Source organism: Hyperolius riggenbachi, chromosome 3 (genome assembly GCF_040937935.1).
Source record: "Hyperolius riggenbachi isolate aHypRig1 chromosome 3, aHypRig1.pri, whole genome shotgun sequence".
Classification (NCBI taxonomy): Eukaryota; Metazoa; Chordata; class Amphibia; order Anura; family Hyperoliidae; genus Hyperolius; species Hyperolius riggenbachi.
In genome coordinates this window covers 167,294,606-167,306,288 of record NC_090648.1, presented here as the reverse complement: position 1 = coordinate 167,306,288, position 11,683 = coordinate 167,294,606, and the positions used below count along the sequence as shown (strand labels likewise).

General features: G+C 41.9%; 1 long non-coding RNA gene across 3 annotated transcripts in view; it reads left to right on the top strand.

The window, feature by feature from the left end:
- The first annotated feature begins 1,055 nt into the window (after window positions 1-1,055).
- The window catches only part of LOC137561214 (uncharacterized), a 105,513-nt gene continuing 94,885 nt past the window's right edge, over window positions 1,056-11,683 (top strand). For 2 of the 3 annotated variants that reach the window (XR_011029931.1, XR_011029932.1), the window contains exons 1-3: window positions 1,056-1,135; window positions 3,195-3,284; window positions 5,396-5,685. This is a non-coding gene — a long non-coding RNA (uncharacterized lncRNA). Of the gene's footprint in view, window positions 1,136-3,194; window positions 3,285-5,392; window positions 5,686-11,683 lie in introns of all 3 variants that reach the window. The other variant, XR_011029933.1, reaches the window with a different exon arrangement.

The following is an 11,683-nucleotide window of genomic DNA, read 5'->3' as shown; positions in this document are numbered from 1 at the left end:
GTCCACCATCTTTCCAGACTGTCTACTAATATTTATAAAATCATGGTTAAGGATTGTTCATGAGGCCATCATTAACCCCCCCCCCCCCCCCAAGTAACTAATTTGTAATAATGTCCTTTAAAAATAAAACTCTAAACTCAGTAAGAGCAGTCAAGTGACTAGTGGACCTCTAGTCCTCCTTTCCGGCACAACAAGGCATGGTTAGGTAATGGCAGTCTAGGCCATGCTGTTTCCTACAGGCTAGTGCGGGCGCACACGTCATTGCTTCAGACCACAGTGCTCCAATGACATGGACAGGACTACAGGAAAAAAGCAAACAGCAATCATACAACCTCTCATTTAGAAGTTTAAAACCAATAACATTCCAAATTTGAAAGGCATTACTATTGTGTTTTAATAATTCAGGTGTGTGTATACGTATGTGTGTCTGTCTGGTGTGGGTGGGGGTTTGACGATGATGGAGAGTGCTGCTTTTTGAAGTACACATTCTCATCCTTTGGCTATGATCCTTTTCAAATCAGTCACCTGGAGCTAGCATGCTAATCAGGTGTTGTGTTGCTCCCACAACACTGCATAATTGTTCCCCATGAGTGACTCTGAAAGAGGTATAACCGGAGGATCTGCACTACAGTCACTAGCAGGAGGAGGTGTGAAATCACGCCTTCTACATGTCTCTCATGACTGGTGTACTCTGATTTCTCCAATGCTTCTTTGTCTTACATCCATTTCATGAACAAGGTGCACTAACATCATGTCAGTCTTGAAGGACTCATGTTGTCCTCCAGCACAATGCTGGCAAATGTGAAACCTACTTTACACATCTGTGAGTGAAATACCATATACATTGTCTACTTTTATAAGGTATGACTAACAGTGCTTTGGCCTGTTGTGTTGTTGTTTTGACATCAAGGTCAAAGTGGGTACAAGTCTCTAGCACCTGTATTATGCAACTGCTCTTCCATGTTGTATAGTTCTACTATGAAACATTATGTTTGACCTTGCTCATGGATGAAAACATACATGCCTTGTAAGATGCTGTATTTTCCTTTTCTTTTTAGAACCTCCCCCAGTGGGACCTTTCTAATAAAGCTGTGTTTAGCATCTGATTCTTGGGATGGAAATATAAGAAATAGAGGTATGTGTAACAGCAGAACATTAGAACATGGGCTGGGGTGGTATTTTACTCCTGTTAATACATCTACAGCTATCTAATTAATTGTGAGCCAAGAAAACCTCAGTTCATCTGTGGCGTACGTATCGTTGCATCGCCAGTGAGTTGGGCGCCGGGAGAACCGAATGACGGCTTTCCCTGCTGCCACTAAACTCTTTGGCTTTGTTAAATACTATACCCCCTCTAAGTTGTCACAACTCAGAGGGAGATGTAATTCGGGGTTCAACAGCCATCGGAGCCCCGAATTACCCTTACACTCCCCGCATAGCATAACATTCCTGCTATGGGGCGCCTGGTCTTGGTACCTGCTTCGCATCTGTGGCGGACATCTTTGACATCTCTGTGAATGCTTCAGAATAGGTTATTTCTTATCCCACTAAGTTAAATGACTGCCAAAGTCTCGATATTGAATATATAGGCCCTTTTTCAATTTACCTTTTCTCCTGAGTTTTCTCCCAGGAGATATTGATTCATCTTGTACTGAAAACAACTTTCAGTACGTTGCCATTAAAAAAGTAACAAAAAAATAGGTGAAAGGGTATTTTCAAAATCATTTTGAGTATTTTCTTGCTTGCTGGCGTTCTTTTTAAAGTCATTTTATTTACAAGGTTATTTGAAAATATAGCCTAGGAGAAAACTCAGATGAAAAAGTTAATTGCATATGGGCCTTGAGCTGATACTCAATTCACCTTTTCTCCAAATTTTTCTCCTAGGTGATATTTTCACACCTAATCAATAAAATGCCCTTTAAAACACCCACAAGAAAGAAAATAATCAGAATAATTTTGATAATCATTTTTCAACTACTTTTTGGTAGTTTTCTTGGTTCAGAAGATGAAAAATTATCTCCTATGAGAAAACTTAGGAGAAAAGGGGATTTGAATAAGGGTCATATTACCTCAATATATTATCTTAAGGTATACACACACACAAAACACATACACTGCACTTGCATAGAGAATTCCATCTGGAAATACATTTTTTTGCAGTGTGTGTTTAAGGAAAAAATGTTTGTTGTTCGGCCTAAAGATTAATAATGATTCTGGTATACCAGCTGCTCTCTACGCCAGTTTATATGGCATTCAAGGCCAGTAACTTGTGTAATTGAGAACAGTTGCAGAACCTATATGATTTGTTTAATATATAAAAAATATATACAATAAAACCCCCAATATTACACCAATGGGGATTGGCTGATGCCAGATAAGTGTAGTTTTTGGTTGCTTGAGAGTCATTGTTAAAATCAGGCTTAGCTAAAGAGCAGTACAATACCCCACACTGTATACTTAACATAAACTCTGTATTAATGTTGAAATACAGTATATATATATAAAAAAAAAAAGAGAAAATGTTGTAAATCTCATCAGCATTGCACACTGTATCCTTTACCCTAAGCTGGTCTGTCTGCAGTCACATCAGAATAACAGAATGTGTTGGCCTAGAAGCAGTGTATGAATCTCTCTCCTGAATACAGTGTGTATGCTTGAGATGAATTGAATCTATAGCAAGAGCTATGTATATAAATAGCAGAGTGCATATTACTACTTATGTAAAGATTTAAGCAGGGGCTGCTTTGCCGTTGATGTGTGATTAACCTGAAATAAGTACTTATTTTCAGCCAGGTGAGGTCACATCTTGGCTGCATCATTTGAGTGAGATAGAGAAATCGAATTCCCTGATGTTTTCTACATGTAGATGCAAGATCTGCAGACATGCTTCCACTGGGATTTTCTTTTTCAAGTCATTTTCTTCAAATAATTTCTGAACCTCAGTAATTTGCATCTCTGGGATTGTTTCTGGCATAACCCCTTTTTATTTTTTGATTTAGCTCCTGAAAATGTTTGTCTAACTGTTAAATATATTTGTTTTAGAGTCTCCAATCAGTAAATTAGGAGATCTGTCAAATAGTTCCACACTGTAAATCCCCAGACACATATACCATTCCTTTGCTGTAATAATTTATGTTATATTGAAATGGAAGTTGAATGTATCATAAATGACATTTTCTCTTTAACCTTTGCAGCTCCACAAGGGCACAGAGAGAATTAAAATTTCATAGCAGGAAACCAGAGAAAGCCTGGGCCTACTACACAAAATGGCTTCTGTTGTGCAGGTAGGAATCTATGTTTCCAAGCATGGCTCATGTGTTATCGAATAGATCTGAACTGGGCATATAAACAAAAAACATAGAGCATACTGCCTTAACCACCGCTATATTGTTAGCAAGAGTCAATGACTTATATTCAGAGATTTATAATGAACAGCAGCATATTTATCTCTTAGCTTAATGCAGTAGGACTTTGAGTATTTTATTCTGCAATTGAAGGACGTAGACATAACTCACAAAAAGGCAGAACCTTGAATGTGTTAAAAGGCTCAACCAATTGTGACCAAATACATTAATCCTCTCGAACATAAGCCATGGTTTAATGGTTTCCTGCAATTGTCCTTTATATTGATGCTGCAGATGGAACAATTAATTATTTTTTTTTAAATGATTTCTTTTAAAAAATTAAAAATCAGACAGTAACAATGACTATTGATAGCAGTTACATTGACATAGAAAGTGATTAATAATGACTAATAAATATGAGTATGAAGTTTGTAGAACATTGTCCAGGGCCTCCCAAAAAGCCTTAGTGTAAAGCATGTTTACAGCGTTTGGTTTCAGCATAGGACACGGTGAGATATTTTGTTTATTGTGACACCCAGGAAAATGACATTGTCTTGTAATGGGTAGGCCATCCGTTCTAAATTAAATTCCCAGCTGTATGGCCAGAGCATTCTGCTATGCCACACACTACCAACAATGGAGCGGCCCTATTTTCCCACATGGCTCGCCGAGCCTGAGAGTGATTTATAAGGGGCTTCATCGTCTGGTTAATGAGAAGCAGCAATTGGTCAGGTTTTCAGGAGCTAGCAAATGAATATGCATGCTGCAAATCTGCATGTGTTAAGCTTCATCTTAATAACAATTGCGTCAATTTGCATGTGGGGCGTTCCCACAATCAGTCTGCGCTCTGTCATGGCTATAATCAGGATTTCTTTGTTATATTTTTTTTTTGACCGCTTTATATCTGCGTCCAAAGAATTAACCTCCACGATGCTAAATCATTTTGCAACACATGGACACGCTCTCTGTTGGCATGGGTGAGATTAAAATTCAAGCTCTTGCCGGCTCTTGACTGACATTTGCCAAACGCCACTGGCTACCAGACTGGCACAGATGCCCAACTGCTTATTACTGTAAATGCCTTACTATAATGTATGACTAGATATAAACTCTGCCACCCTGGCAATGTAAAAGTATCCATAGTACCCACTATATATATAGTGGGTACTATAGATACTTACATATATATGTGTACACACACACACACACACACACACACACACACACACACACTGCTGGAAGCTGGCAGCTATTATGAATTGGGTTGCTATCCTCAAGATGACAGATTCCCTTCATTTATTTAAGAGCATCTGACAATTGTGTCATAAATTAGAAACTGCATGGTGAGTCACACCTCTGCTACTAGTTAAGGTTGTGGCCATATTATGAATGTTGTTAACCCTTCTCTGACCTGCATGAAAGCTACTGCTATGTGAAATGGCTGTTCTTATATCGAGCTAAAAATAAAGAAAAACTGGGAGTTTTGGTCATCTTCTAATGTCCCTAAAGTCACATGTTTTATTCAGCAGGTATTTTATGCTCACCATTTAGTCAGTGAACCATCTGAGCATCACAGCAATGTAATGTGGATTTTGTACTGACAATTTACAGTAGATCCAATAAGAATTAGTGCATGTTTGTTGTAGATGTGAAAAGGTGTTGTGGTTGTTGTTATTCTTATTCTTATTTTGCATTTGTTATAGCTTGTAATGTCCAATAGTCCGACAGATAGATAGAAACTTTCTGCTACCAATCAGATAGCAGCTTGATAAGCGATGGTTAACATGTAGAATAGAATTTCAGCACAAGGCAAGATATTTGGAGAACATGATTTACAATAATCGAAAATATCTTAAAACTGTTAACTTGGTGATAAGTGCCTTGTCTGATTTTTAAAATACAATGTCATTTCCTGATGGCAAATGTATCTGTAGACACTGAAATCTTGCCATACATGCCTATGAAAGGACTGAATGCTTGCATTGGTTCTATAGGAGGCAGAGTATCTTTCCTAACACAAATAGTAACATAATTTTTTTTGTCTCAAGCAGAGTCAGTGAAGAAGATGGCAGGAATCAGAGCCCTGTGTATAAATTGTGCTGCATCACGAAAACCAGCCAATGAATTTGCAGTTTTCAAAGCTTCATTTCAATGTCTGTGAGGAGAAGTCTTTTAATATGAGGCGCCCATCCTGATGAAGAAGAGGAGCCACACAGAAGAAGGTGTTTGTTTTGGAGGACATCCTATTCTTGATTCAACATGCTGAGGAGGTACTGCTCTGTGGACGGAGGCCATTTTGATGGAACAGAGGAATACTATAAGATGGCCGCTCTGGAGAAAGGTAGGTTGAATCTGCTGCCTCATCGCCGCTCTCCACTATTCCCTGCCCGATGATCATTTTCTTAACGTGCTAATTAGCAACAAAAGCGGGACAATAAATGAAACTGGCATGACCCACTTTCATCTGCCACCACCCTCCTCATGCGGAAAATCCGCCCTTGATATTAATTAAATTAACATACTTTCTAATTCCCTGTTCTTATATTTGCAAGTGGCTTTATGTATTTTCTCACAATGTCTGCTGTCTAGGATACCGCCGTAAAAAAAAAAATGACTATGCTGCAGACCCGCGTAAAGCAATTATACCTGCCACAATTACAAATGCTAATAAATATAATGGTCACAATTAAATGCTGAAGCAAATAAAATATATGTATCATTCTTATCATTTCTGTATTTCATTTGGAATTAAAATTTAATGTTGTTAAATGAAATCCAGAGAGTACGTTTTTTTGTGCTTTCTATTTTAAATTTGCATTTGCTGAATATTTTGAAACTATGAACGGAGGCTCTGACTCCCTAGTCATGATGATGTTTGCAAATATACCTGTTGTTGAAATTCACTGACTCCACTATGAATTGCTTATTTTGAGGTACATACAGAATAAAGCATGGCATGGCAACCGCACAAATACAATGGAAAGAGTTAAAATGCAGGGATAAAATACACTGAAGGGGTCGCTGCATTCTCACTACCAGTGACCACAGAGTATCTCATATGGATCCCTTAATATTGTCCAACTAAATACATAATGGCCTATATGCAATTCACTTTTTCTCCTGAGTTGTCTCCTAGGTGATATTTTTGCACCTTGTCATAAAATGTCTTTAAAGCCACCAGCAAGCTAGAAAATAATTTTGATAGTACTTTTTTCACTAATTTTGGGAACTTTTTTTTGTAAAATGCTGAAAAGTTATTTTAAAGAAAATAAGAAAACTATCTCCTAGGAGATAACTCAGGAGAAAAAAGTGAATTGCATATGGGCCATTGGGTCAAAAGAAATTTCTGTTAGTGTATAGTATTGATATAAGAAGTAAGCATAGTATTCTGTACTGATACAAAACCTTTGATTTACTATTGTGGAGACTTTCTATCAGTCCTTTTATTGATCTAATTTGTAGATCGATTCCATCTGAAATTATATGATTGGTTATACTTTTGATTCCATTTAAAGGCCCGAATCGATGCTTTCTGATCGCAATTATCGGATTGCAAGGTCAATTGTTTTGTAAAATTGCATTGTTAATTGGGCGCCTATAGTCTGGCAAGATAGTGCTCAATATTTTCCATAGGTTTGGAGGTTACATTCAACAAAAATGTAGGCCCTCTTGGTCAATATCATGTTATTTATCAGACATAAGTTCACACCATGGCCTATATGCAATTAAATTTTTCTCCTAGGACCAGGGGCGTAGCAATAGGGGTTGCAGAGGTTACGACCGCATCGGGGCCCTTGGGCCAGAAGGGCCCTCCCTCAACTTCAGTATTGGCTCTCTTTTGGTCCTGTGCTTATAATAATCACTTCTATTGATGCTTTGAATAGTGGTAATCATTAACAAACTGTTCCCCATCCCCTTCTTGCACCTCTGACACTGTAGTTGCCATTGGCAGGTTGTGGTGCTCCGTATCAATTGTTATGTATAGAGTGCTTGGGGACCCCAATGTAAAACTTGCATCGGGGCCCACAGCTCCTTAGCTACGCCACTGCCTAGGAGAGAATTTTAATATTCTCTTTAAAATAACTGTTCAGCATTTACAATTGAAAAAGTAAAATTGGCGAAAAAGTGCTACCAAAATTATTTTGAGTATTTTCATGCTTGTGGGTGGTTTGCAAGTTAGTTTATGACAAAGTGTGAAAATATCTCCAATGAGAAAAGTCAGGAGAAAATTGAATTGCATATGGGCCCATGTGCGTTGTGTTATGCAAGTGTTATAACGTGTGACTAACACAACGCACGCTTAACACATTAAAACGTGCATTTTTTTAATATGATAAACAACTGGCTTGTAATGTGTATATTTTTGCACATGATATTCACAAATGCAGAAAGTGCATTAGAATAACAGTTGTAAAGGCAGTGCGTTTACATGTACAATGTGATGCAATATGCATAGCCTAAACTCACTCTAAGGGCTTGTTCACATGGGGGGCACTTTTAACCACTTAACAACTGCCTAACGCAGATAGGCGGCGGCTGGTCGTAAGTGGGTTTCTATGGAAACAGGCGCTCATTCGAGCAGCTGTTTCCTGTCAGTTCATGGAGGGTTTCTCCGTGAACAGCCTGCGAGCCTCCGATCGTGGCTCGCAGGCTAAATGTAACCATCTGGGGACATAATCCCCGGTGTTTATATCGTATGGCGCTGCTGTCACAGCAGCGCCGTAAAGGAGATCGGCGATCCCCAGTCTCTGATTGGCTGAAGCCTATCAAAGGCGGTACAGGACGGGTCGCCGTCCTGTACCGCCCGTAGAGAGAAGGGGAGGGAAGAAGGAGGGCGGAATAGCACTGCGGAGGGGGGCTTTGAGGAGCCCCCCCCCCCACAAGGCACAAACAGGCGACGGCGATCAGACCCCCCAGCAGGACATCCCCCTAGTGGGGGAAAAAGGGGGGAAGTCTGATCGCCCTGCATGCAACGTGATCTGTGCTGGGGGCTAAAGAGCCCACCCAGCACAGCGCATATGCAAATCCCCTGGTCCATATCAGCGATTTGTTGACTGGCGGCAATCAGCAAAGAGCTGTAACAGTGTATCCCTATGGATATACAGCACTTTGGCTGCGACCGCAAAGCTGTTCACCCTTAGGCTATTATGTTATACGATTCAAGCAGTGGCGTAGCTAAAGATTATGGGGCCCCATAGCAAAACCTTCATGGGGCCCTCAGATGTCGGCTTTCTTGAGCAATGCCATCTGCCTCTACCCTATGGATATGAGTTAATTGGGCAATTTACAATCTCATGCAATCAAAACTGCATATAGTCCATGGGTTCTTATACAAATCATAGAGTGGAGGAATTCAAGAAAGATAATGGTGAATACATGAAGTCAGACCTGGGCCCCCTATGCTCCATGGCCCCATAGCAGCTGCTATCTCTATTGCTACAACCTTGGATTCAAGTGTGATCCAGGCCTTAGTGGGGTAGAAGTGGAGGGGAGACTGAAGGTAGTGGTACAGTGACCAATGGCTACACTGAACAGTACAAAGCTAGCAGTCCAATCAATCTAGTATTAAGTGGTGCAATGTGGTAGATCAGGCAACCAATATCAGAGTCAGAGTTACTGCAAATTGAATAATGCATAGTACCAATATTTTAAACTTCAATAGATTTAATAAGGCATCTCCAGAAATCTCCCACGTTCCTTAAGTGGGGAGATCATAACTGATGCAGCAATTCTGGGCTAGATTAATTAAAAACTATTTAGGGCCTGTTTCCACTACACGCAGACTGGATGCAGAAAAACTGACTCCAATGAATGCCTATGGGAAAATTTGCATCAGAAAAATTGCGTTTAGTGGAAGCAGGCCCATAGGCATTCATTGGAGTTTTTCTGCATCCAGTCTGCGTGTAGTGGAAACAGGCCCTTATTATTACGTGGCTAGGGTTTGACATCCTCTATTGGGGTCTTATCATAGTTAGAGGAGCTAACAGGTTTGTCAATTAGGAGGAGCTGGATAGACCACGCCAATGCATTCAGGGACATTGCTAACTTACTACTACCACAAACAAAATAGTTTTTATTTAGCAGCAAGGCTGGATTTGTACTTTTTTTGCCCCTAGGCTAAGTATGTTGTGACTCTCCTTTCTTGTGCAGCAGCGCCCCTCTAATTCCATGTTCAGCCCCGTCTTCCATGTGTATCATCCATGTACTGCAGCCCCTCCCATTCCATATACAGCTCTCTCTTCCATGTGTATCGTCCATGTACTGCAGCCCCTCCCATTCCATGTGCTACCCCCTCTTCCATGTGTATCATCCATGAACAGCAGCCCCTCCCATTCCATGTGCAGAACCTCTTCCATGTGTATCATCCATGTACAGCAGCCCCTCCCATTCCATGTGCAGAACCTCTTCCATGTGTATCATCCATGTACTGCAGCCCCTCCCATTCCATGTGCAGCCCCTCTTCCATGTGTATCATCTATGTACTGCAGCCCCTCCCATTCCATGTAAAGCCCCTCTTCCATTTGTATCATCCATGCACTGCAGCCCCTCCCATTCCATGTGCTACCCCCTCTTCCATGTGTATCATCCATGTACAGCAGCCCCTCCCATTCCATGTGCAGAACCTCTTCCATGTGTATCATCCATGTACTGCAGCCCCTCCCATTCCATGTGCAGCCCCTCTTCCATGTGTATCATCTATGTACTGCAGCCCCTCCCATTCCATGTAAAGCCCCTCTTCCATTTGTATCATCCATGCACTGCAGCCCCTCCCATTCCATGTGCTACCCCCTCTTCCATGTGTATCATCCATGTACAGCAGCCCCTCCCATTCCATGTGCAGAACCTCTTCCATGTGTATCATCCATGTACTGCAGCCCCTCCCATTCCATGTGCAGCCCCTCTTCCATGTGTATCATCTATGTACTGCAGCCCCTCCCATTCCATGTAAAGCCCCTCTTCCATTTGTATCATCCATGCACTGCAGCCCCTCCTATTCCATGTGCTACCCCCTCTTCCATGTGTATCATCCATGTACAGCAGCCCCTCCCATTCCATGTGTAGAACCTCTTCCATTTGTATCATCCATGCACTGCAGCCCCTCCCATTCCATGTGCTGCCGTCTCTTCCATTTGTATCATCCATGTACTGCAGCCCCTCCCATTCCATGTGCTGCCATCTCTTCCATTTGTATCATCCATGTACTGCAGCCCCTCCCATTCCATATGCAGCTCCCTCTTCCATGTGTATCGTCCATGTACTGCAGCCCCTCCCATTCCATGTGCTACCCCCTCTTCCATGTGTATCATCCATGTACAGCAGCCCCTCCCATTCCATGTGCAGAACCTCTTCCATGTGTATCATCCATGTACTGCAGCCCCTTCCATTCCATGTGCAGCCCCTCTTCCATGTGTATCATCTATGTACTGCAGCCCCTCCCATTCCATGTAAAGCCCCTCTTCCATTTGTATCATCCATGCACTGCAGCCCCTCCCATTCCATGTGCTACCCCCTCTTCCATGTGTATCATCCATGTACAGCAGCCCCTCCCATTCCATGTGCAGAACCTCTTCCATGTGTATCATCCATGTACTGCAGCCCCTCCTATTCCATGTGCAGCCCCTCTTCCATGTGTATCATCTATGTACTGCAGCCCCTCCCATTCCATGTAAAGCCCCTCTTCCATTTGTATCATCCATGCACTGCAGCCCCCACCATTCCATGTGCTACCCCCTCTTCCATGTGTATCATCCATGTACAGCAGCCACTCCCATTCCATGTGCAGAACCTCTTCCATGTGTATCATCCATGTACTGCAGCCCCTCCCATTCCATGTGCAGCCCCTCTTCCATGTGTATCATCTATGTACTGCAGCCCCTCCCATTCCATGTAAAGCCCCTCTTCCATTTGTATCATCCATGCACTGCAGCCCCTCCTATTCCATGTGCTACCCCCTCTTCCATGTGTATCATCCATGTACAGCAGCCCCTCCCATTCCATGTGTAGAACCTCTTCCATTTGTATCATCCATGCACTGCAGCCCCTCCCATTCCATGTGCTGCCGTCTCTTCCATTTGTATCATCCATGTACTGCAGCCCCTCCCATTCCATGTGCTGCCATCTCTTCCATTTGTATCATCCATGTACTGCAGCCCCTCCCATTCCATATGCAGCTCCCTCTTCCATGTGTATCGTCCATGTACTGCAGCCCCTCCCATTCCATGTGCTACCCCCTCTTCCATGTGTATCATCCATGTACAGCAGCCCCTCCCATTCCATGTGCAGAACCTCTTCCATGTGTATCATTCATGTACTGCAGCCCCTTCCATTCCATGTGCAGC